General features: G+C 38.3%; 1 protein-coding gene across 4 annotated transcripts in view; it reads right to left on the reverse strand.

Annotated features, from left to right (window-relative positions):
- Positions 1-27873, reverse strand: part of Ctnna2 (catenin alpha 2) — a 1082633-nt gene that overhangs the window by 866519 nt on the left and 188241 nt on the right. The window lies entirely within an intron of this gene.

Below are 27873 nucleotides of genomic sequence, written 5' to 3' on the forward strand. Positions count from 1 at the left end.
TTTCATTGTCTTTTTTTTATTACGTATTTTCCTCAATTACATTTCCAATGCTATCCCAAAAGTCCCCCATACCCTCCCCCCCACTCCCCTACCCACCCATTCCCACTTTTTGGCCCTGGCGGTCCCCTGTCCTGGGGCATATAAAGTTTGTGTGTCCAATGGGCCTCTCTTTCCAGACTAGGCCGGGGCCCAGCAAACACATAAGTGGATGTTCTCAGTCATCTATTGGATGGATCACAGGGCNCCCAATGGAGGAGCTAGAGAAAGTATCCAAGGAGCTCAAAAGATCTGCAACCCTGTAGGTGCAACAACATTATGAACTAACCAGTACCCCGGAGCTCTTGACTCTGGCTGCATATGTATCAAAAGATGGCCTAGTGTTCAGGTCTTTTTACAGACATAGGTAACACGAAAGGAAACAAAGCTTTAAATCAGCATGTACTTTAGTGGTCAGTATAGTTAGGTCAAGCACTTCAGAAGTGGTCAATAAAGTGTTGGACGCTATCTTTTTCAGGTCACTTTTGGTTAATTAGAGACATAGAGCAATCTTCAGAAGAAAAAAGTACTCATCACAGGGGCTGCTTTTCTGAGGTGAGGGAGTGTTTTCGGTAATAGGGACATAATCTACACAGCACATTGGCTCTAGAATAGTCTGAGAGTCTCAGTTCTCAACCCTGGAATAACCTACACACAACCCTAGTGAGGCACAACAACCATGGAAAAAGCCACATGGGCTGTGCACTCTTCACCAGAGTTAAAATCTTTTTTCTTTTCATTTAGTTGCAATGCATTCACATTATATTTGTAGTTCAATGAAGATTTGTGATCTATGTAATTATACTTTTCAAATTAGAAAAGAATAGAATGGGGAAGGAAATATTAATTTTAGGTAGTCTGACAGTTTTTGTTTCTTTATAAACTTGGAGCTGATGGTAAGGATACCCAAATGGCTGGATGTATATATCACAGTTTCATTTTCATCTTTTATAAAGGCAAACAAATGTCAACTCTTCTGCAATCTCACTGCATTACTATAGTAGGCATGATTTAGCTGATACTCATAATAGCAAGGCTGTCTTAGTTTTCTTTCAGAATGCTTTCATAAAATATCATAACAAAAATACCTTAATGAAGTAGTCCAGGTTACATTACATAGATTCAAGGAAGTCAAGACAGCTTGAAATTGAAGCAGCTAGTGTATACTGAGTCCATAATCCTGAGCAAAGCTCAGTGTAATAATGCTTGTGCGTTAGGGCTCAGCTCTCTTTCTCCACAACTCAGGATCACCTGGTAAGGTTTGGTGCCACCCACACTAAATAGGTCTTCCCTCAAATCCAGATACCCCCAATCCTGCACATATGCCCAGAAGACAACATAATTTAAATAATCCACAATTGAGACTACATTCCCTGGAGATTCTAGACTTTATGAGCCATCATAAAGGCAAAATAAATATTTGTTTGTATGGACAGAAGTACAGATGGAACATGATCTAGTAGCTGCTAAGAAAAATATGATTATTTCTAAGCAAAACAATTTAATTTCCTTTTCATAGAAGCTCATATTTACTCACTAGTTGATGGGAAGGAAATGACAAGAGCTAAGATAGAACGTGATATGTATGCATAAAAGCATATATGTCTTCATCAGTTAGTAACAAAAACACAGCTACCCACAATTTTTAGTTGTTATCAGTTGTTGTTTCTTTTTTCTTTTTTCCTTTTTGTTTGGAGGCAAAATTAATAAATTAGTTAAACCATGTAAAGAAGTGATAGTAGAAAAGTAGACATTAAATCATCTCATTAATTTGAAGATAAGTCCCTACTGCTGAAGGTACTTCACACACACACACACACACACACACACACACACACACACACACACACATCAGATATAGGAGTTGGAGAAATCAAGTTAGATCTGACTAGGAAGATTCCTCACTAACTACCAGTCAAAAGTAATCAAGAAAAGTAATCAAGAGACCTATATTACTGCAATGCCAATGAATCACAACAATGACCAGAATGGCAAGAGGTTCCTAAAAGTACAATAGTGGCACTTCTGTCTTCATGTTGGTATTATAGACTTAGCCACCTAGTGGGACTGGTGAGGCCATGGAACGTAGAGCAGAACCTCTACTTCTACCGTTCCAAACCAATATAATGTCTAACTGCATTTTAATATCCAGGAACAAGTATAACTCTCACTTTTCATAAAATAAGCTTTGTGCAGCAGCCACAAACCATAAAAGACAATAACTAGTTAAAATACAGAGTATTGTTGACTCTTTAGCACCAACTGATACCTCTGCAACACAATCCCTATTCCTTAGGGCTCAGGGAAAAAACACAGAATAACTACTGGAAAGATGGCAAAAGCCAGAAGACCAGAATATCAGTTTTGAGACTGTATCCTTTGTATATGGTAGTTATAATCAACAACAGAAAATGACAATAGCAAAGATGTATTCTGCTATGAAAGTGGTAACATCGAGTTATTGCAGTGTTTGTGCCCAGGGCTGGATATAGAGACTGGCATGGTCTTGCATAAATGATATATTCATACATTCAAATATCCAGTAACACCTTTTCACAGTGTACCCAGTGGAGATTCCATGGTAGGGCCTATGCATGTCATACTCTAAACAGTGATTCTCAAATCAACTCTCTAAATTCTCATCCTGGACACACTGCCCATTCCTCCTTACCACATTCCAAGTGTAGGTGCATGTTGTGAGACTAAAAGTAGAAAAACGCAGAGCAACAATAAGAGATAGAGGAGCCAAATCTGACTGCTGGTATACAAGAAATATTTTGGGATTTTACTTAGGCAGTGTAAGATGAGACTTAAGAGTACATTTAACCTACGAAAAACCATAAGACAAATCTGGCTTTTCTACATTCTCAAGTACTAACAATTACTTTATGGTATATGGAAAAATTCTATGTTTTATTAATATGTATTCATGGCAAACAAAAGTGGATTTATTGTGATGTATTTTTTTTTTTTTGTAAAAATGTGCTTCTTGACTTTGTGGTGCCTCTCTTATCAATGTAAGAATGCCACTACCAAGACCCTGAGCAGTTACTGTGGACACTGAGCAGTTATTGTTAAGATGATCTACTTCTCACCACACAAGGAAATTTCTATAATATTACTGTTAAAATATTGATACTTCCCTAAAACAGCTTCAAATCTATCTTGTAGCCATTAAATTTGTTATTTATTTTTGTACAGACTTGAAAAATATTAAAAATCTATGTACCATACATGTTAGTCTATTTCACCCATGCTCCAGACAATTGTAGAACACCAGACTAAATGTAAAATCTACACCATGGTGGTAACTGTGTTCATATCCAAACACATGGAAACAAGTTTTTTTTTTCCTCTTGTTTTCCTTTTTCTTTTTTGTGTGTGCAAAAAGCTCTAAAAACTCTAGTAACCACACTGAGCTGTAATGTCACCATACCATCACCTCTAGGGAGCCTGGTACTTTCAGATCAATTCTAATCTTAGGGATGGTGCCATACACAGTTAGTGTTGATCACAGTGTCCTTCTGTGCCCTCAGGCAGCAATGTCTTTTTTCAGCAAAGCAGCAAATGTTTTGAACAGGAATGTGAAGTGAGTAGGAAAGCATTTGTCTTTTTAAAACCCTTAAGTTGTTTAGTCATGAGCACCCATGACAGGAAACCCATGCTGTCTAGAAAGTCCCTAAAATAATTAGGGAAAGATTCCACTCGATTCATGATTCACTGTTTTGCATTTACTAACTTTAAAGCAAAACAAAACCAGACTGCTCAAAGGAAGACTAGAAAGAAATCTAAAACCAGGCTAAGTATAAAATATTTTCCAATCAGCTCTAATTAAAGGACTCAGCTAAGCCAAGCTTGCCTTCTCCCGAAATTCATCACAGGCCTGAGAAGATAGCTGTGTCTGTACAGTGCTTACAGAGCAAGTGGAAGAACCTGAGTTTCATCCCCGGATTCTACAGAAAAGCAAGCCCCAGAAGCAAGCACCAGTAGTAGAAACACCAGAAAGGAGATAGAGGAGTTACTGGGCCTTGAACCAGTCAGTCTAATGGAATATAGGAGCTTGCCAGTTTCCCTAAGATGCAATGTGGTTAATTAACAGATAATAGACAGTGGGATGCTTGGGTTCCTCTACTTGTATTATAGATGTATCTATTGCTATCATCTTCCTAACAATATTGAGCATCGGTTAGTAAAGATGAAAGTGTTAAGTTAAAAAGAGACTCAGGTCTTAAGTTTTTCTTGGAGGATTATAAACCATGGATGAGGAAAAAACATGTGGATATTTTCCAAAAAGAGGAAAAATTCCAATCTACTATGCATGTGAGATTTTAATGAACAACCAGGCACTGCAGCTAATATTTTTGTATTTTCTGTAGTCAGTAAATAACATCTTGAAATTTTTAAATCATTCTTTTTAAACATCTATGCATAGCATACAAAGTAAATAATAAATTTCTTTTCTTTATTAGTAAAGAAATGGATGGCTGGTAGATAATTAATATATCACATTCAATATATATATGCAAATAGATACAAAGAATCTGCTTATTTTATAACATGCACTTTATATATACACATGTATGCACATATCTAATATACAATGCTTTTTGTTTATTTTGAACTTTTAGGTTACTATTTCAATATTTATATTTTTAACATTGGGTAGACTAATGCTTTAGGTTTGCTGGTAGAATTTTCTTTATTCCACTTGGTCAAGACTGTTCACATACAGTAAGGCAAAATCATTTTTATTATATTTCAATGACCTAGGTATAAATTGATTGCTATCAAGCAGTGTTTCAAAGAGCAGAATGCATTTTCACATCTACAGCATAGAGACACTAGTCACAAAGCTGAAGGCATTCAAGACAGCTGCTTTTTCCAGGCAAAGGTCTCATTACTCAATGGAAGAAATATCAATTACAAAATTTCCAAAAATTAGGTTTGAATGACTGCTGGTCTCAATGAGGACTACAGTTCAGTTCTTAGACCCACGATGGCTCTTCATGACTGCCTGTAACTCCAGCTGCAAACACTCTACAGCCCTATATTGCCTTTTAAAATATCTTCATATGGAATTCATTAATACACATAAATAGAAATAATTGATTATTTTGTTTGTTTGTTTGTTTGTTTGGAGAGATGACTGAGCAGGTACAAGCTTACTCTCTTTGCTAGGACCAGCCATCTGTTCACAGCCCCTACACAATTCCAATTGTATGCAACTCCAGTTCTGGAGAACCCAATGCCCTTTTCTGTTCTCTACAATCACTGTACACAATGCAAGTTTATTATATTTTAGTGTTTTTATCATTATTATGTGTTTTTGAGGTATGATCTCCTGCAGCACAGACTAACACAGTGCCACTCATACAGAAAAAAATACACATATAAAACCAAAATTAAAAAGAAATGTTTAAAAAAATAAATCATTTAATCTGCCAGTTAATGTCTGTCATCATTTGTATCTTAAGTGTGCCTCAACCATTCATGATTTGCAGGCCTGGTCTCCAGAATGGATTTATAGGAAAATGTTACAATTACTAAGAGGTAGTACCTTGTGAGATATCGAGGGATGTGTCATCAGATAGGTCAGTACTATTCCTGCACCGTCATTTTCCTTACTGGTCATATTCTCTCCTGCACATGACTATGCTCAACCAGACATGACCTAATCCATGCAAGATAGCACTGGCATCAACCGGTCACAGACAGAAACTGCCAACCTGTGAGTCTTACTGAAGCCTCTTCCTTTAGAAGTTTTTTGGTTTGTATACTCACTATAACAGAAAATTCATATTTTGTAAATGGTGACATTTGCATCAGTATTGTTAAATGAATCTATAAAGTTAGCAAGCAAGGATCATTTAAAGTTATATGGTCTATGTTTATTATATTTCTGTGTTTTTTTGTTATTGTTGTTTGTTACTTTTGAGACAATGTCTACTATAGTGCAGGCTGGCCTCAAGCTCTCTGTGTATCTGAAAATGGGCTCAAACTCCTGACCCTCCTGCCATACCTTCACATTCAGTGACGGGATTACAGATATGTTTCAACACAGATGTAATTATCCAAATTTAAAATAAAAGTCCCTTAATACCTTTAAACTTTTTACTCTTTCCTATGAAATGACTGTGATTTCTTCTAACTACATAAACTTTATCTGAATAATTGTTTTTATACTTGAATAAATAAACTACACATTTGAGTGAGATAGAACAAATTCACTGGACAACTAGTTTTTTTTTTTTTCTACTTTATCAGTTTAAGACAAAGAGATTATACTGGCAAACACTGCAGAATCGCCTAATGCCAGAATATCGTCCTTAGTACCACCAACCATGATGTGTCTCAGTACAAGTCAAACTTGGCACTTACTAGACACTTGACAAAGCTGCCAATCATGCATTGGTTATTTCTGATCACTCCAAAGAGGGGGTAGGAAGGCTATAAAGGCTAGAAGAGAGGGAAAGGGCTCTGAAAGGCCATCTTCCTAACAGTACAGCTATTATAATCATGAACTTTCAAATACTACAGATTATGGCACTGAGCCTGCCCCAGAATGAGCCCAGTAACAGCAAGACAAGGATGAAAAAAGAACTCAGGGGGCTTGTTTCTCAGTGTTGAACTATTTACTGTGGAGGAGTCATTGTCTTTAGCTATGTTCTCACAGATTACTCTAACTAAACCAAATGGGTCACATAACAAAAGGAAATGTCATGAATTTGGCAAAGGACCAGTTAGGGAAGATGGGGTTGGGAGTTCACAGGCATTGAAGGGAGGTAAGAGAGGATGGATGGAGAGAATAAACGGATTACATTATATAGTATATGAAAGTATCAAAGAACTAAATTAATAAAAAGGAAAGTACTATTCATATAGCTAATATTTTAAATAAAACCAAAGTTTTCCTTTAAAAAGACTTTCAAATTATTCCTTTCCTTTGAACTAAAATGACAAACCAAACTCCACAACTAACTGAAAACACATGTCGGGAAGAAGTCGTGGCATTGCTCATAAGCTTTCTTTCTCTTAGACCCGCCCTATGGTGCACCAGAGCACTGAACACTAATTTCAATATAGATTAAAGTAAACTCAAAGAAGCAGAAAAGAAACAATTTAGCAATGTATCAAACTTGTCATCAAAAGATGATGAGAAAGATCAAGGCTCCCAGAGATGGCAGCACAAAGGATCAGACCTAAATCATCACCAAAGCCATGGTAGCAATGTGGGTGACGGACACACTTTCTCTCTTGACCTGTCCACTGTTATCTAATTTGCAAGCCAACATTTGTGCCTATTTCAGTTACCAAGTAGGGGCAACTTCCAAAAGCAGAAAACTCCTGAATTAAAAAACAAAAACAAAACCAGAACAAACCTTGTAGTGATTAGTGAAACAGAACTCGTTCTAATGTGCTATATCATGCTCATCTTGAGCTAATAATAATATTATAAGTCAATATCTTAAGCGTATTAAGGAAAATATATATTTGTGCAGGGCAGCACAAACATAAATATCATTTTGACATGGGGCTGGAGAAAAGGCTCTGTGTTTAAAACACTTGCTGATCTCCCAGAGGACCCTAGTTGGATTGCTACCATCCACACAGGGTTGCTCACAGCTAGATGTGAATACAGTGCTAAAGGAGATAACATGCACATCGGGCCTCTGTGTGCAACTGCTGTCATGCACATGATTGAAAGCATGCAAAAGCACCACCTTCTCAGATGAAAGTAATGGACACATTTTCTCACTAAGCTCTGTGTGCGTGTTGTCTCCTCTCCCTCACACATACAAACATTCAGACCTTACTATAGAAAACGTTGCATATAATTTTGTCTCTGTGTCTCTGGACCTTGGATTTATGTCTTTGTTATTTGGCTTATATCTTAAATTTATTTTCATAAAATCTCGATAACTAGTATATAAAGAAAAGCTTAACTTTAGGTCACCTTTTAGAGATTCTAATGACTATGGTTTTTATAGTAATAGCTTCTTTAATAATAGTAGAGATTCAAGATAAAAATGAATATGTGCACACACATGTAATCAAATAGTGTTTATTGGTATGGAGACAATATCTCTGTTCTCACATATAGTGTCTAGTACTTGTAAGCCATTAGTGGACAGGATGACACAAAACCAACTGCAAACTCACAAAAACTAATACTTCTCTATTAGCACACATAGAAAGTTTCTCACACACAAAAAAGGGATAGATAAGTTTTTCAAAATATCAATCTTTCAGTGATTGACTATTTTCTCCTCTGGAATCAATCATACCACATATAGTAATTAATAATGACCCTTTGCCCATTTCTCAATGGATCCCAAATACTGAGCACTCTCCAGTTATCCCCAGCCCATTACACGTATGTGATGGCGAATAAGAGTTTATAGGATAAGTCCTTAAATCAACTAAAATATAATTTCATTTTAGAGGATACTTATATTTATAAAGATCCCTGAGCCTTAGAACTCTAAGGCTCAGGGATCTTTATGGACACAGAGTGTAAAGAATTTAACAGTCGGAAGAAGGGGAGCAAGGGTGTGAAATGCTGCCTTATGAGTCTTGAACAGACAATGCTGCCATGGGCTCCCAGCAGCTGTGACTATATATACAAGAAGTATACAAAGGACTGAAGCTCCTAACAGCTCACCACAGACCAGGAAAGAGTCCACTGGATCTTAACTACAGGCTACAATGGGGGAAGGCAGTCATTGTATTCAGGTTTGCATACTCTGAGACATCCACAAGACTCCAACATATACTTGTAAACCCACAGTGAAGCAGGTAGGTAATTCTGGCAAAACTTAGTGACTTTCAAACTAGAAATGAATGACAAAAAGGAAACTGTCGAGGGAGGAAGGGCATAATAGTGAGAGGGAGACTAGAAAGATGGGCAGGTCAGCAATCGGAATGAAATGTATACATGAATAGAACGGCCATAGAACAAAGCATTGAAAGTCATTTTTTTTTAAATCACATTAGAGGTTAGAGGGCCCTTCAATTCATAATAATTGAAATTTTAGTTTATCTGACTTGCAGTTTATCACTTAAGAGCAATGGTGAGTGTAGGTTTGGTTCATTTGGTGTATTATATAAAATCTGAAATGAAAATCAATTGTTCTTAAGGCTAGCTAATGGACATGTCTGCAGAATTTTCACAGAGTATACATGATATATTCCACTTTAAGAGACTTCCTACTCTGTCAAAGAGATAATTACATAAACTGCTGACATTTTCTCAATTTGATATGTATGTGTACATTATTGTTCTCCCATTAAACTACAAACTGCTGGTGAAATGCCAAGAGCATGAGAAAAGACCAGGTTGACATTTGCTGCAGGTCATCTTCCCAGACAGAATGCCTGCATTCCACTTGAGCACGCTGCTTCGGTGTACAGCCAAGCTCCTTCAGCATCGCTTCTCTGTGGCTTCTGGGGAATTGTTGATGGAAGAAGGGCTAGCTGAGCAGGATGTAATTATACCTGTCAAGACCGTTCTTCTGGTCCTTTATTTGGACAATTCAGAAAAAAGGGAGGCAGCTAATTTTCTAAGTAAGGGTATAATTTCTCTTTAAAACTATTAGTGCATGGAAATTGTAGAATGAGTCTTGGGTGATCAGGACTGAAGTAATGTATCACTGCTGGATGAAATGACAGGAAACGGGAGCAGGGTGAGCTGGGGGGAAAAATGAAAAGCTATAAGTCTTTATACTGCTTTTGTGTATGTGTGTGTGTGTGGGCGCGCACTCGCACTCATGTTCAAGTGAATGTGTATGGCTGTGTGCTTGCATGTATATGTGTGTGGTGTATGTGTCTGCGTGTATGTCTCTATGTATGTAACATATGTAATATATTCAAGTGTATGGGTGAGTATTTCCCTCCTGGTGCTTACTTATTTATATGTTTGTTTGTTTATTTTTGAGACTGTGTTTCTCACAGAACGCAGACATATTCATTCAGCTGGACTGGTTGATGCCAAACTCTGGTGCTCCTCCAGTCTCTGCCTCCTGAGATAACAACGACAGGCCAACATACATAGATCTATCTATCTATCTATCTATCTACCTATCTATCTATCTACCTATCTATATCACTCATTCATTCATTAAGAATTTTACACCTGTATACATTGAATCTTGATCACATCTACCAGTATCCTCACTCGTACTTTCCTCTGAATAAGATTCCCTCCAACGTTCATGTCCTTTTTCATTTTAAATCTCTGAGTTAGTAAGGTTTGTCTGCATGAATATGGACAACCTGATAACAGCCACACCCACAAACTTAGAGATTGCCAAACAGTTAGAATTTCTGTCCACACCTTGTGTAGATTTTGTTTAGGTATACCATAAATTCTCATGATTGCAACAACTTTGCCTTGTCTGGAAGACACCGCTCTTTCCCATCTCTCTGCTTTCAGATTCTTCCCAGCTCCTCTCCTGTGGTGCTCCCTGAGCCTCGCAGGGTGACTTTCTATAGATGCTTCATTCAGAGCCTAGTACTCAACAGTCAATGTATTCTCAACCCTCCGTCTCTGCACAGGCTCATGGAAATAGAAGCTTGTCTGACAAGGTCAGAGCAGTGCCAATCGACAGGTATAAACATACATATATAAGCAGTAGTTTAATAGCATGCCTGTTTCACAGAGCGACTGTAGTAGGCATCCCATCCAAGGTCTATGTCCTTTCCAGCCATGGCTTTGGACCAGGTTTATAGTACGAGGCATGATTTCTCTTCTTTGGAACAGGCCTCAAATCCAATCAGAAAAAGAGTTGATTAGCTCCTCAACAGTCTTGTTACTGTTACACCTGTGCGTTTATCTTTCCGGACCGATCAGTGTTGTACATCTGTGGGCCATTACTGGGTAAATAAATTACAATTTTCTCCACCTGTAGCCTACATAGCATCTTTGAGCACTCTGAAACCTAGCCAGCATACATGAGTCTATGTGGGTGAAGAATCGCACTCAGGTCCTCAGCCATCATCCCAGCTTCTGAAGCCTGCCACTTCTTAGTGAATGGGAAAGGACTCACTCTGACATTCACTCTTCCATTTTGAAAGGATAATGGCACTGAGTTCACAGGGAGACTTTGGGTTTCAAATATAACAGTTTATCTGAGACATGTTAGCTCTGTAACGAAAGTGACATCAATCATAATAAGAAACATATTGTCACTAACCATACAGGCAGTGTCCTGACATAAGAGGTCATGGCCATGAATATCTGAATGTGAGCTTCAATTAGCCACTCATATGCTGTGTGCTCCTTTGATGAGTCACATTCTCAATGCTCCTTCCTTCCTTCCTTCCTTCCTTCCTTCCTTCCTTCCTTCCATCTTTCCATCCTTTCTTCCATCTTTCCTTCTATCTTTCCTTACCTCTTCCTTTTTCCTCCCTCCCTCCCTTTATTTCTCCCTCTTTCCTTTCTTATTTTCCCTTTCCTTTCCTTTCCTTTCCTTTCCTTTCCTTTCCTTTCCTTTCCGTTCCGTTCCTTTCCTTCTTTCCTTTCCTTTTCTTTCCTTTTATTGGCTATAAAATTAAAAGGATCACTCAGAATCTACAAGTGCTTGCTTTCTGGGGTGTTATGAATGACATTTTCCATGTGTGTCTAGAGACTGGTTATCCGACTGTTGCTTCAGAGCTGTGTCCTATCATCAATGGATACAAGGAAGTTCTGGCTTTGTTTGTGGAGACTGAAGACAACTCTACACACCCCCCCCCCTTGCTGAAAAGGTCAAGGGCTTCTTCACTAATCCATCTGAAATCCTGGCTGCTCCCTCTGTGCCTGAGACCATCAATGTTGTTCCTGCCAGTACTATACCCCCAGGCAAAGATGAAGGCAAGGAAGTGTTGGAGGACTCAGATGAGAATATGGAGTTTGTTCTCTGAATAATTCCCTCAAAGCGACCAAAATAGCCAGCTTACCTTGAGAAATATGAAAACAAAGCCTTATTTCTCTTAAAAAGATGGGGATAAAAGGTTCACAGTTCACAGTTATTTTCTTTATGTTTTTCCATACAAAATTCAAAGAATAGTTCCCCAAACTTTTCAAATAAAATACTTTCATTTGGAAGTTATATTTTTAGAAGTGTGCCAGTGATTTCAAGATTGGGGAGCTTGCTAAGCGAGGAAATCTTAGGCAGGTGTTTAATTGGACTAATTAGATAACATGTAGTCACTTCCGGTTTCCTATGAGCTCTTTGTGGATGCAGATAAGCAACACAACTGATTGCCTAATTAGACTATTTAAAATGGACTAGTTTTTTATAGCCAAGAGAAAAATTTAAACTCACAATTAAAATTCAAAGCATAATGTGTTTCCTAAAGTCCTACATTTTCTTCTTGTTCCAATCAATGATTTAAGCAATCAATCAATCTACCACCATTACTACAGTATAGAGAAATATAAATGTATACCTTGTATACTTAAAGCTATAAACATACACATATATGTATGTATATATATATATACATATCATATAAAATTCACTAGAAGTTGATCTTGGTGGTTTCTTATCAAAAGAGGTAGAGCTACCTAGAGTCAAAAACAAAGTTGTTCTTTAAATGTAAACAACTACAAAAAATTATTCTTGTATTCCTACCAACAACTGGTCAACTTTTATATGGTCTATGCCTGTGTCACTAAAATTCAGGCTCTGGTTGAGACCTAAAGTCTGTCTACATATCCTTCTAATATCAGGAAGTCAAACAGACCTATGATTCTACCACCAAAATTCACTCTGAGGCACCAATGGGTTCATGAGGCATATTTATAGAGCAATGGGTAAGAGGATTCAGGAAAGACTATGGATGACCTTAAAGATATGACAGTAGAAATTCTGAACCAGAATGGATGACATTGGCAGTGCCCCTTTCTTTGGTTTTTCTTGTTCATATACTCGAACCACACCCGTGAAGCACATGAAATTCGGGTAGAACTATATTTAACTGCTTGAGGGAAGTTTCTAGATATGGGATGAGGTCCAGTGCCACCACCTTTTGCACCACCTTCAGGAAAGCAAATATCAACAGCCAACAAGCCCAGTTGTGATGATCTTTTGCAAATCACATTGCTGATCTGATAAAGATGATGACAGTTTGATTTGGGGATAGTTCTGTATGATACTGCGGAACTCAAAATTACCACAACCTTGTACTCCTATACTGAGGAGACCCAATGGATCCCTTAGCCTATAGCAGATGTGAGAAGTAACTGGGTTTATACGAACTTCCTCAGCAACATCACCCACTCTTTCTAATGGCTTTGACTAGTTCTTCATCAGCTTACAGAACTCGGGCATCATGGAAGGTCCATGCTAAATCTATGGGTAAAAGATATATATATATCATTTCAACTGTTATCCCCTTACCTGGTTTTTCCCCCTCCTGGAAACACCATATACCATCAACCCCTGCTTCTGTGAGGATGTTTCTCCACCCACCCACTCACACCTTGCCGCCTTCAATTCCCCTACACTGGGGCATCTATCAAACCTTCATACAACCAAGGCCCTCTCCTCCCATTGATGCCTGACAAGGCTGTCCTCTGTACATATGCAACTGTGGCCATGGGTACTCCTTGCATGGTGGTTTAGACCCTGGGAGCTCTGGGGGCGGGGGGAGTCTGGTTGGTTGATATTACTGTTCTTCCTATGGGGTTGCAAACCCCTTCAGCTCCTTCAGTCATTTCTCTAACTTCTCCAGTGGGGACCACGCACTCAGTGCAGTGGTTGGCTGTGAACATCTGACTGTATTTGTAAGACGCTTGCAGGGCCCCTCAGGAGTCAGCTTTATCAGGCTCCTTTCAGCAAGCATTTCTTAGCATCCACAATAGTGTCAGATTTTTGTGACTTTTTCTGGGATGAATCCCTAGGTGGGGCAGTCTCTCCATAGCCTTTCCTTCAGTCTCTGCTCTGTACTTTGTCTCCATATTTGCTCCCGTGAGTATTTTATTCTCCTTTCTAAGAAGGACCAAAGCACCCACACTTTGGTCTTCCTTCTTCTTGAGCTTCATGTGGTCTGTGAATTGTATCTTGTACATTCAGAGATTTTAGGCTAAAGAAGAAATAAGTCAAAAAAGTGAACTGCTAGATAAAAGTGAGTGGTGAGCTCACTTTAACTGTTCCAGTAAAAGTTCTAGAAAAAACAATGAACTAAAACAAAGGAGCAAACAGATTTCTTAAGGGATGTTCACAGTATTAAACCATAACACAAAATTTAGGGTTCTATTATGTGGCCTTTCCACTAAGTTCTACACCTGGTTAGGTTTCACAAGACCAAATGGGCAAGGCTTGAAATGGACGCTGGGTCATTCCATATTGTCAATGATGGCCCAGGCTAGGTAAATACACTGATATCCTAATGGCCCAGGGCAAGCTGTCCATCAGAAGCAATAGTTAGGCAACTGCTGAAGGATGTGCAAAGAAGAATCAGATCTTCTGACCTAGTGAGAAGAAAACACAAACAGGAACAATGCACAGTCTCATGCCCAAGGTCCCTGAGTTTTAATGTAAATTTCAGCATCAAATGAGCTTTAGGCTTAATTTTAAAAGTCAGATCAATTAGTAGGGGTCAGCACCAATAGAAGATATGTGTGAGCATCCACTGTGGCTGGAGAACTTAGTGAGCAAGAACCAGGACTCAGTTTGAGAAGAGTAAGCTGAAAAGTTGTCTCACGAATGCTTATTGTTCCTTTTTATGACTGATGGGGAAGCCAGGTTTGATTTTGGCCCTTGAATTAGGCCCACAAAACAAGACTAGACTTCTTCCAGAACCCAGAGGCATACCCACATACAGCACATAAAGAGTTAGCCGCTTGCTGACAAGTGTAAAGCTGGGAACTCATTTGATAGAGAGTGTTCATGCATGTTAGGATCACAGTGTCAAAACAAGAAGACAGTAAGATGCTAACATGCTGACACTGTCTCACTGGGTGTTCATTCTCAGTAGGAATACCTACAACAGTAGGAGGAGAGCAACAGTCATACAGAAGTGACTTAATAAACAGAACAAGGTAAACCTTCTCAAGACAAGGGAAAGCCTGTGGAGTTGTTTCAAGAGAGCTCTACATTAAATCCTCTCAGTATTGCAGATCTTGATCTCTCCAATTTCAACAGAGACTGGAAAGTTAAAGAGGAATGCAAAAACCACAGATAAGAAGATGGATAATCACCTTACTGCTTATTTCTCCAGCAGATAATATGCACTTATATGCCAAGAAGAGTAAAAATTGATAAAAGAGGCTGGAAAGATAGATATTGAGCATATGTTGACCTTGCAGAGGACCCAAGTTCAGCACCAAACAGTCACATGGTATACCTTACAACCACCACTGAATCCAGCTCCTGGGGATCCAAAGTCCAAGGTGCTCATCAGCCTATATTGTATTCATCTGCCTATGCCCTAACACAGAAACTGAAGAAAAAGCCATCTAGAGACTGACCCACCAGGGGATTCATCCCATATTCAGACATCAAACCCAGGCACTATTATTACTTATGCCAAGAAGAGCTTGCTGACAGGAGCTTGTTATTGTTGTTTGTTGAGAGGCTCTGCCAAACCCTGACAAACACAGATGTGGATGCTTGCAGCCAACCATTGGAGTGAGCACAGAGAACCCAATGGAAGAGATAGGGAAAAGACTGAAGGAGTCGAAAGGGTTTGCAACTGCATAGGAAGAACAACAATATCAACCAACCAGACTCCCCAGAGTTCCAGGGACTAACCCACCAACCAAAGACTACACATGGAGGGACCCATGGCTCTAGCTGCATATGTAGCAGAGGATGGCCTTGTTGGACATCAATGGGAGGAGAGGCTCTTGGTCTTGTGAATTCTGGATGCCCCATTGTAGGGGAATGCCAGGGCGTGGAGGTGGGAGTGGGTGGGTGAGGGAGCACTCTCATAGAAGCAGAGGGAGGGAAGAAGAGGTAGGGGCTTTGTGGAGGGTAAACTGGGAAAGGTGATTAAATAAATAAATAGTTAAAATATCTAATAAAAATAAATAAGTAAAACATTCATTTTAATAAAACACTAGCCTTCAAAATTTTGTGATACATATAATAAAGGAAGTGATTTTAATAGATAATATTCAGGAATTAAATGTGTATGTGTTCGTGCATAGATGTCTCACAATGGTACTTTGCAAACACTTTGTAAATAAGACAAAGAAGACATGACACAAGATCTTAAACTGACCATAAGAGCAGAATTATCTAGACAAACAATGGATAAGTGACAGGCGGTTAGCATCATAACCTGAGTTTAATGACAGAGATAGTGGCTCCAGCCAGAAGGATAGTATGGTGAATATGATTCTTTTATGGACCAATAAGAGAATAAATGAACAATTTTGCTGCTTAAGATCCCTTATTAATTACTATAACAGATAAACTTCTTATTATAAAACACACATGGCAGGCACTGTGCTATGTGAAATTTCCTCCTTTTGTTTATGTAAAATGTTAAAAAAAAAAAAGGTGAAAGAGAAGTGTACTAGCATTTACAGTCCATTGCCAGCATTGCTATGCACTAAAAAGACCACTTAAAATAATGATAGGAACAGGAAATTCCCATGCACACATCGTTATCAAACTTTAACAATCCATCAAAGAACACAACAAATGAAGTTCTAAAATATTTACTTTTATTAATCGGTGTATGAGAGAGAGATAGAGAGAGACAGAAAGACAGAGAGAGAGAGAGAGAGAGAGAGAGAGAGAGAGAAAGACAGAGAGACAGAGAGAGACAGAGAGATGTAAGGGTGCTCAGAGAAGCAATATGGGGACATGGGACCCCTCTGACTCAGAGTTACAGGCAATTTTAAGTGGCGCTGCTGCTGAACTCCATTCTTCTACAGGAGCAGTGGATGTTCTTAGCCACTGAGCCATTTTCCAACCCCTCCACAGTATTTTTTAATGGAAAAGATATATGTTTTCCATGTAACTGGGAACTATTTTTGACTTTTAAAAATAATTTATCCCTGAGACTGAGGAAAGGTATTGGTAGGTAAACTGTGAGTACAGGAGTTTGGATCACCAGCTTCAATATAACCCCTAACTAGGTATAGTGGTCCCCTGCAATCTCAGAACACATAGTACAGAATTTCTGAAACAAACTATCTAGCTAAAATAGCCCAATTTGAGAATTTTGAATTCACAAGGGAGTGATAAACTCAATACATAAATGGGAGAGAAATTGGGAGAGTTAACCAGTAACAGTTCAGCCCTTCAGATTCACATGTACACGGACACATGCACGCTCCCTAAAACCTATCCTGTGCCTGTTCACACATCAATGCACACCATACATGCAAACACAGAAGAGAAATAATAGATAAAAAGAAATAAGTCAGACCTGCTGCCTCATCCCTAAGTCACAGTTTGAGTTACATGAGTTTTCCACATGCATTAAAGTAACAGACTAACAGTACAAGAATTCCAATGTAGGGGAAGGTGGAGCCTGATGCTTTCTCTCCATGTCAGTTACTTGACCCAGGGGAGCTAAATTTTTAAGAATTTATTAGCCAATTTCATGGATAGTTAAACTATGCATAGTATCAAATTTTATGATAGACTCATTGTAAGTAATATAAAAATATGTTGAACATGATCACTCTGCTCTCTTTCACGTGTTGCCATTAATAAAGGAAGTAACTCTACATCAAGAAAGAAAAGCCAGCCCTCAGTAGATTCACATGTTAATTTCCTTGGGAAAGCAGCTGAAGACAAGTATTTTGGTTTACCAGCATTGCACTGTGATGCTGGAAAAGATTCTAGACTTCCCTGAGTAACCACAAGTTCTCAAAAGATCGAGTAATACTGTCGCAGGCAGAGTTGCTTTGCAGATTAAATGAGAGAAAAGGAAAACGTTTATTACAGAGTGATTCAGGTAGAGTCAATACTTGAACATGGTAGTCATTGAGAGTGTTGTCAGAGCTTCATGCCCACAGACACATCTTTTAATCCTATGCTCAAACACTATGGCTATGGAGAGAGATGAGGGCCATTACTTGCCTCTTATGGCATGGAAACCAGAAGCCAAGAACAATACTGATATCAACCATTGTTTTTAGAAAAACAAAAATAGTAACACAGGAATATTACAAAGAATCCAAACACCCTTCAGTGGGAACTTGGACACTTCTTCCTATTTACTCCCCTCTGGGATTGTTTCTCCCATGACACCAGAGTTGGGAAGTTAGAACAGAAATATATATGGAAAAGGTTACCTAACCTATGCCATGAAATTCAAATGTGCTAATGAACGTTGGTTTACCAGAGAGTCTCTTTTTTCCCTATATGTGTTATTTGTACATAACACATTTTGCCCCTTATTAGTAAACCACAGAGAAAATGGATGTCAGAGGAAAAACTGGACAGTATGCTACCATAAAGATAAATTATAGAAATCCATAGTTTTTTCCTATTTATTTATTTTATCTCGATTTATTTGAACCTAGGGAGCAGAAAGAAATTAGGCTAATCAAAGTCCAATAGCTATGTACCAGATGCATCTCAGAAACCTATTTCTCTGATATCCTCGAGTATATCTGCAATCCAAACAGAAACGGCAGAAAGAGACACAAGGCATCACTGCTCAGCTAAACACAGTGACTGTCAAGAATAATCTTCACAGCACTTTGTCTTGAGTCCAGTCTCATTGCCCACCAGACAAGGAAACAATCAATCAATTCATATCCATTGAGAGACTGCCAAGATTGCCTTATTTCAAACCAAGTTGAAACGCAGCTAGAGTAAGCATTCCATTGAGCAGCCACATGGGAGTAGCCAGTGCATTTCTTTTTGCTTAATCCCTCTAGAAACTATGAAACCATTATTAGCCTGTTTTCTATTGCTGTGAAAAATACGATGACCAAAAGCAACTTGGGGAGAAAAAGCTTATTTTACCTTGCACTTCACATTAACAGTCTATCACCGAGGCCAGGAAGAAAATCAATACAAGTCAGAAATCGAAGTACAGATCATTAAGCAATAGTTCTTTTATATATATATTTTTTATTACATATTTTCCTCAATTACATTTCCAATGCTATCCCAAAAGTCCCCCATACCCTCCCCCCTCTCCCCCATTTCCCTATCAACCCATTCCCATTTTTTTTTTTTTTTTTGGCCCTGGCATTCCCCTGTACTGGGGCATATAAAGTTTGTGTGTCCAATGGGCCTCTCTTTCCAGTGATGGCCGACTAGGCCATCTTTTGATACATATGCAGCTAGAGTCAAGAGCTCCGGGGTACTGGTTAGTTCATAATGTTGTACCACCTATAGGGTTGCAGGTCCCTTTAGCTCCTTGGGTACTTTCTCCAGCTCCTCCATTGGGAGCCCTGTGATCCATCCACTAGCTGACTGTGAGCATCCACTTCTGTGTTTGCTAGGCTCCGGCATAGCAATACCTCTCCTGGGCATATATCCGGAAGATGTTCCAACCGGTAAGAAGGACACATGCTCCACTATGTTCATAGCAGCCTTATTTATAATAGCCAGAAGCTGGAAAGAATGCAGATGCCCCTCAACAGAGGAATGGATACAGAAAATGTGGTACATTTACACAATGGAGTACTACTCAGCTATTAAGCAATAGTTCTTAATGGCTTGCTTCTTGTGGCTTGGTCTCCCTACCTTCTTATATGACCCTGGCCACTTGTTCAGGAGTGACACCATTCACAATGAGCTGGGCATTGCTACATATATCATTAAATCAAGAAAATTCCCAACTGAGTTGCCTCTAAGACAATCTGATGGAGGCATGCTCTCAGTTGAAATTCCTTTTATCCAAAGCCCTTGGATTGTATAAACTTTACAAAAAACCCACCAGAACATTCCTTTAAACCAAACATAATAAATGAGAGAATAGTAACAACCCTAGATATCTTTTCCTGTACGGTAGAAAAATCTACTTCTGTGAGTGCAGAAAAGCATCTCATCACCACAGGGCCGACAGGGTCTACTCAGCCCAATGAGACTGCAGGTAAACAGTAGTCTGACATAAAAGGTAATAATAATAATAATAATAATAATAATAATAATAATAATGGAAATACTGGTTGGAAACTTTAAGACTTTCCTCAGAAAATAGGACATGGGTTGAGAATTTAGAACATTTGTCTAGTGCATGCAAGGAATTGTGTTCTATTCCCAACACCAGTGAAATAATAAATAAAAAAAACAGGGAATGCCTGTGTCACTACGTGTGAATATGTGGAAAACATACAATCACCTATAATACAAAAGCATATATATATATATATATTATCTCATCTTAGAATTCTTAGTAGTTACCATATTTGAAAACTGCCTATATACTGGTTGAAATGAATTAAAAAGCAGTCTGAATACCGCTTTGGAATCTCATATTGAAAGAGCAAGAGTGCTCTGACTATATACAATGGTTTTCCCTGCCACTCAAAATACCACTAGCTAACACACATCCATTGGCAATGCCTTTATTAAGACTCTAAGGGACAAGGGAATGTGTATTAGCTATTTTTCTCATTGTTGTAACAAAATGCCCGACCAGAAGTTGTTTAAGTAAGGAATAGATTACGCTGGCTTACTGTTTGAGGGAAAGTCCAGCCTGGTGGAAACCTATGGAGCCAGAGCATGAGAACATGGAAGATGGTGTTTTGATTCATGTTCTCATATTCTTTGTTGGATTCCAACTCAACACTCCATTCCACTGATCCTGGTTTGAGTTTCTTTTTAACACCTGGCCAGCAATACTGCAGCAGCTTCTCGCTCTTTTCTATATTGTATAAGCCACTCTCATAGTTACTGAGCTTTAGAATAATACAGTTATCACAAATGCTTCACTGGATTTTTATCTGCCAGCAAAAGAAAGAAAACCCAATGTCCTTATTCAACAGTCATCTATTATCAAAGGTAAAACTCATGACATTTGTGTCCACTCTCCTTGATGCCTCTCTTTCCTTCTTGAATTTCAAACACCTCATAGTAGCTCTGTAAAACTTGTATCTTAGCCTGACTTTCTTGTAAATAATAATTAACTTTAAACAAATACAATTACCTCCCATTGTGTTTTGGCAGTGAAGTGCTGCACAGGCTCTCGTGGTTGAACACTAGGTATCCAGGTGATCCCTGACCAAAAACTTATTTTTGTTTCAACTTCATAACAGTGAGTTTTCTAGTATTTTGAACCATGATGTACATATTTTTGGAGATTGTAGTCATAGAAGTCATGATCCCCAGGTTGAGTACCACTGTACTAGAACATATGGGAGGCATAGCCATTATAAAAGAACCAGATGGCTGGGTGGCTAGAGGATTTATAGTGCAGCGTCATGCATGGTTTGCTCTTTCTGCCTCTTGATGGCAGATACAACATGACCAACAGCCTTCTTCTCCTGATTCCAGGTCCTCCCACCACAGTGGACTGTGTCCCTTCAAACTACAAGTCAAGACAAACCATCCTGTCACACTGAGTCTTGTCAGGTACATTGTCGCAGCAATGAGAAACTTTCTTGTGTACCTTCCCTTTCCTCTTAGTCCCTGGCATATTTTTATGTTCTAACATACTTCTTAACATAGCTATTTTCTCCTTTCCCCATTTCTTTGCATTATAATGCAAAATCAGATAAGATTACTTTTTGTTAAATTCTTCATCTTTAGATAAAATGGCCTTTGAATAACTACTAGAAACCCTGCCAAGTCAGGTTATAATGTAAGAGTTGCCGCCTTCTCCAGATGAGAGATGACACTTTCCTCCCTTTCATGTTAATTAAAGCTCCAGTTCTAATATATAATAACCAACAGGGGGAATATAATTCATTTTACCTTTCAATTTTATTCCTACCAAGCAGCTTGGTTGAAATGGAAGTCCTCACATGAAGCATTTAAAACTGTAATAGGTCAAGAACATCAAGGACTCTCTCCAAACTCTTCACCCACTTTGCAAAAGGGAAGGCCATTCTGAAGCGTGTCAAAGAGTACATTATTCCCGCTAATTACATTAGGAAAATGTAAAGAACTGCTAACACTGCCTGTATCTTGACGGAAAAGAAGAACTTGTCAAAAACAAACAGGACTCTTTAGAAGTAGAAATATTTTTATTAAGATGAAGCCCATAAGTATTAATTTATAAAAGTTGCTACCAAAATGACAGGTGGATGACAACTGTTTACTAAAACAATTTAATTTTTTTAAATGTTTTTTTATTGTTTGTAAAGTTATCCCAGTTTAACCTTGTAATAAGAATTGCATTGAAGTGAAAAATCTGAACTGCATAAGCTCCATAAAAGTATGTACATATTTCTTAACTTCATTTTAAGACGTTCTGTATGCCTTGAGTATCAACTTGAATATTTATGTATGAAGAGTATAAAGCTTATAATATATAACATGTATAAAACAAATGCAATATATGAGAAACTAAGAAATTATTAAACTTATTACATTAGATCAATGCTAGTTATTATTAAATGTATTAAAACTAGAAAACAGGTTTAGTCAGTGAGCTGGTTCCGGAGACCAAGGCACTCACTACCAAGCATGATGACCCAAGTTGTATCCCTGGAACTCGTAGGGTGCAATGAGATGATAGAGTTTCACATTGTCCTCTGAATGTGCATGCACATTTGGAATGCATATTATCATACACAAACACACAAAAAAGGAATATGTAAAAATATAGTTAAATGAAAATACTGGGTATTAACATCAAAAGAGAAATAAGATTTTACTCAAAGCAAAGAAATGGAATCACAATATAAACTGGATGAGGAGGAACATTATCATCTTACACATCTACAGGGTGTGGATAATCAGGATGCTATAACCAAAGAGTAAAACCTAATGTGGGAGATATCTCTTACAGCTTTCAGAAAAGAAATACAAAGCATTTTACAAGAGTAACATGCTGAAATAGAGACAATTGACTGGGAAACCGGATGTAGAAATGGGAGGGTATAATGAAACATGCTACACAAGCTCTTGATCTAGTAATATTTAGCAGACATTCCTGTGGTCCTTGCATACATTGTTTTTTTAAAAAAATTTATTATTACAACATTGCATACAGAAGAAAAAGTCACAACTTTACAGTTAATTTGGACTCAATCACAGTAGAGCTGGAGATGGGATATCTATACTGTCTTTAAAATATTACCTTTATTATGAGACATGGCACTATATACAAAAACAAGGTTGCCATTACAGACCTAAGCAGGATCTTAACAGACAGTGAGCTCTTAAATTATTGCAGAGTGTTAAGTGAAGATAGGAAACACCCTTAAAGCTTGGAGAAGAAGGACAAGATCTGGTGATTGAAGGACCAGTCAAGATAGGTAATATCTTTTATCTTTTAAAAAGATATTTACTCTTGTTATAGAATCTAACTTTGGGGGAAAAATCCACAAAACAAGTATAGTTGTCATTAGGATTCATGATCCCATAATTCTTTAAAAAAAAATTTTATTGTGTAGTTTCCTCATTTACATTTCCAATGCTATCCCAAAAGTCCCCCATACCCCCTCCACTCCCCTACCCACCCACTCCCACTTCTTGGCCCTGGCGTTCCCCTGTACTGAGGCAGATAAAGTTTGCACAACCAATGGGCCTCTGTTTCCACTGAGGGCCGACTAGGCCATCTTTTCATACATATGCAGCTAGAGAAACGAGCTCCAGGGGTACTGGTTAGTTCATATTGTTGTTCCACATCCCATAATTCTTAAAAGCCTACATATGAAACTATCCTAAGACTGTCTGATCAGAGTTTATATCAAGTAGGAACCAAGCATGGTAGAGCTAAATGTCTGTCTTCCCCCAATTTTCTTATTCTTTTATTCACTAGTGAGGCAGTTCTTCTTGGCACCAGAGACCACCATCACTGTGAAAGTCAGGTATTTTGATATATAGAAGTAGTTGGGTATACACTGTCCTCTGAAGGTACTTTAGAGTCCTAATTTGTCTAAAGACACATTTCTTCTTGAGATCACAGCAGGGAAAGGGCTATTGTTAAGCCAAAGAAAAATAATTTCTTGTGGTGAACTTTCAAATGTTGTAGTAAAGAAGTTGAAGTCTTTATCACAACATAACTTTCTCTCTTGATTCATGTTTTGACCTCAAGAGTTTCCAATATGAAGATTAGTACTATCTGTAATAACTATTTAACAACACACACACAAACACACAAAAACATCTTGTGCATATTTGTGAGGTTCAGTGTGATAATTTTAGACATACATTCTCTGTGTAAAGATCCAATCAGGGTAATTAGCATTTCTATGTCATTTAATATTTAGAGATCCAATTCTTCAGATTCTTAGAAAGCTATATAATAAGTTGTCTGGAGCTGTAGTTACCCCACTATTCTAAAAACCACTAGAACTCTCTGCTCCTATCTGATGAAGGACATGTTATTCACTACTATCCCAAACTCCTCAGTTACCTGTGCTAACCGGTGCTTGAAGAACACCTATATTACCTTCCTTGTGGGAATAAGAACATGCAACATCTGTTTTTCTATGCCTGGCTTATTTATCTTTTTTTCCTTGTTTATCTTAAAATGAAGTCTTCCATATGAATATATGTTACTACAATTTACAAGATTCTTATTTCTTTATGAATTATATGTGTGCTTTGAAAACTTTATAATGTATATAATACATGACTGTTTTTCTCATCTCTCACTTTCTCTTACTCCTAACCCATAATCACTTTCTTTCCTACAATTATGTTAATGGATGAACAATATTTTATTATGTATATATACACAAATGTCATATTTTCTTCAACCATTCTTCCACAGGAGGACATCTTGGTTGACTCCATGCATTGTCTGTGGTGCCCACACTGCCTTAAATATGGAAGTTCATGTTTCCATTCTCTTTAATGGTCAGCTTGACAAAACCTACACTCACCGAGGAAGAGAGTCTCAGCAATGGGTTGCCTAGACCAGATTGATATGTGGGTATGTCTGTGGGGATTGTTGTGATATATTAATTGAAAGATCACTGTCAGTGGCACAATTTCCTTGGCAAGAAAGCCTGGGCAGTGTAAGAGCAAGCCTAGGCTGCTCTGTCATAGTAATTTGTCCCAGAAACAAAAAAATGAATCTAGAATATGGTGCATGCTCAATAGTGGAATACTAAATCACATCAGTATGAGCCTCTTCGTGTTAATTCTTTTAGACACTTTCATAAAAGCGCTTGGATGCCCATGCTTATAGCATACAGTGTTCTTAATCTCCTTCCCACCTAGAAAATTCCTATTTATTCTTTCAGGCCTGTTTACATGTTACCAATTCTCTGTAGCTCAAACTACATTCCTTTAGATCAGCTATGAGAATAACAACGAAATATTTGTTTATAATATGAAATTGTGAACTAAATATACCACTCCTCTCTTAAGGCATATATACAGTCACCACAGCAAGAAACTAAAGGATATAAAACATAATCTGCAAAATATTAAAATCCTTTTAATTTCTTTAGATAATAAAATTTTTAATCATTGATTTTCTGTTTAACTAACGAGAGATTATAATGTAAAGTTATTAAAATTAGTTGGTTAATATTTTAAAATTAATACCCAATTTAAAACCTTAGCCAGCATTCACACCCAATAAACTATTCAGGTCAAAGTTACTACATACTTAGTAGTTATGATGAACTAGAACTAAAATTAACACAGAGTGGTTGGCAGATGAATCTAATCTATAGTTAGTAGGTAAAAAAATTTGCAAGAAAGAGTTCAGTTTAAAATCCTCAGAGTAAAAGCAAAAGAAATATGAGCTCCTGTTCTGCAGAGGACCAGAGCAGATGAGTAGATTTGAAAGGGAAAGCTTATCTGTATGAATGTAATATTATAAAATGGTAATAAAGAGCAGAAAGACACTGAAAGATTCCCCCTCCTTAACTGATTACAATTACTTTAATCCAAGTTCGACTCCTCCCGAAATCACCATATATAATCTGCCATGATTCTGATAGCAAGTAATAGTGTTTGAGTGACTACTATCTCTCTTTTCCTAGCCAGATGCTTGCTCCTTGAGTAGGCAAAGTTTCAAAATAGATAAGAAGATTAGAACTCACTCACCTATCATGAAACTAGCCTCTCTGCTAGACTGCCGAAAGGATCACTGTCCTCCCTAGAGCTCTGGCAAGCTCTCTACAGTTCCCTTCTCTGATATAGACTTTAGGTGTCCAGACATAAGTATCCAAAGTCTATGGCCTGCTTTGATTTCACAAGTGCTTCTCTTGAGTGGATTGTTTGTGTAGAGATACCTACAAGTAAGTATTCTTGAACAGGTGACACAGACCTATACTTCAAGTGTGTATGATGGGGTTATGCCCAGGAAGATTTGAGGAGAGTAAAGAAAGGTTTGGGTCTTAGGAATTAACTACTTAGCAACACAGTTGAGAACCAAAACATATTGCTCCATGGAAAGAAAGCCTTTCATACAAGCATGAGAACTCATGTTACCTCAATAGCCATGTAAAACACTGCAATGGCAGCATAAATGTGGAATCCTGGTGCTGCTTAGCCAGAGGCAGTTGGTCTCTGAGGTTTACTGGCTAATTGCCATAGCCTACTTGGAGAACTGTAGGTTCCAGTTAGAGGCTATCCTATAAAACAAGATGAAAAGCTCTTGAGGAATGACAGGACTTAGACATTTGCCCTTTACACACATGCACATACATATGCAAATAAATAAGCACACACACACACAGTCACACACAGACACACACAGTCACACAGTCACACACACAGTCACACACAGTCACACACACACACACACACACACACACACACACCTAAAGAGGTAAATGCAGATAATGCGCATTGATTTCTAACTCATTTCCAACAGGAATCCTCTCATGTTTCATAAGTGCTTTACTCCTAAAGACCTCCAGAGGCAGTCTAAAGAATCACAGACTTACTGTAGGCAAAAGGGGCTCTTCAGAGGATTAAGTCAAGAACAAGTGGCAGAAGAACTTAACAAAGGACCCAGCAAGCACCTAGGAGACTTGGAGAGCTTTCACTCCCCCCTTCTGTTTTGCAGAATATAAATTAATGTCCCTTAATATAAGGGACAATACATTGGTTCTTCATGCTTCAATTTTATGTCAATCTCTCAACTCCTGTAGCAGGTATCAGCAAACCATTAAAAAAAAAAAAACTTTCTGGCATAAAAAGAAAAGTGCTGCAATGATAGATCCCTTTTTGTGAGGGCTCCATAGCCTCAATAATAGTGTCAGGCCTTGGGACCTCCCCTTGACCTGGATCCTGGGCCTGTCACTGGAACATCTTTTCCTCAAGCTCCTCTCCATTTCCATCCCTGTAATTCTTTCAGACAGAAAAAATTATGGGTCAGAGGTGTGACTGTGGGATGGCAAACCATCCCTCACTTGATGTTCTGTCTTCCTGCTGGAGGTGGGCTCTATAAGTTCCCTCTCCCTACTGTAGGGCATTTCATCAAAGGTCCCTCCCTGTGAGTCCTAGGTATCTCTCACCTCCCAGGTCTCTTGTGCACTCTGCAGGGGAGGTTCCCCCCAACCTCTTATTTCCTGAGGTTGCCTATTTACATTCTTTCTGCAGGCCCTCAAGGCTTCAGTCCTTTTCCCTCACCCAATACCAGATCACATCCCCATCCATTTTCCCTCCCAAGTCCCTCTCTCCCTCCCCACTTATGATTGCTTTCTTCTCTCTCCCAAGTGGTACTGAGGTGTCCTCACTTGGGCACTTCAGCTTGTTGAGCCTTTTGAATTCTTTGGACTGTATTTTGTGTATCCTGTATGGTTTTTTTTGTTGTTTGTTTGGTTGGTTGGTTTTGGCTAATATCCACTTATTA

The sequence above is a fragment of the Mus caroli genome, chromosome 6, assembly GCF_900094665.2.
Source record: "Mus caroli chromosome 6, CAROLI_EIJ_v1.1, whole genome shotgun sequence".
NCBI classification, from domain to species: domain Eukaryota; kingdom Metazoa; phylum Chordata; class Mammalia; order Rodentia; family Muridae; genus Mus; species Mus caroli.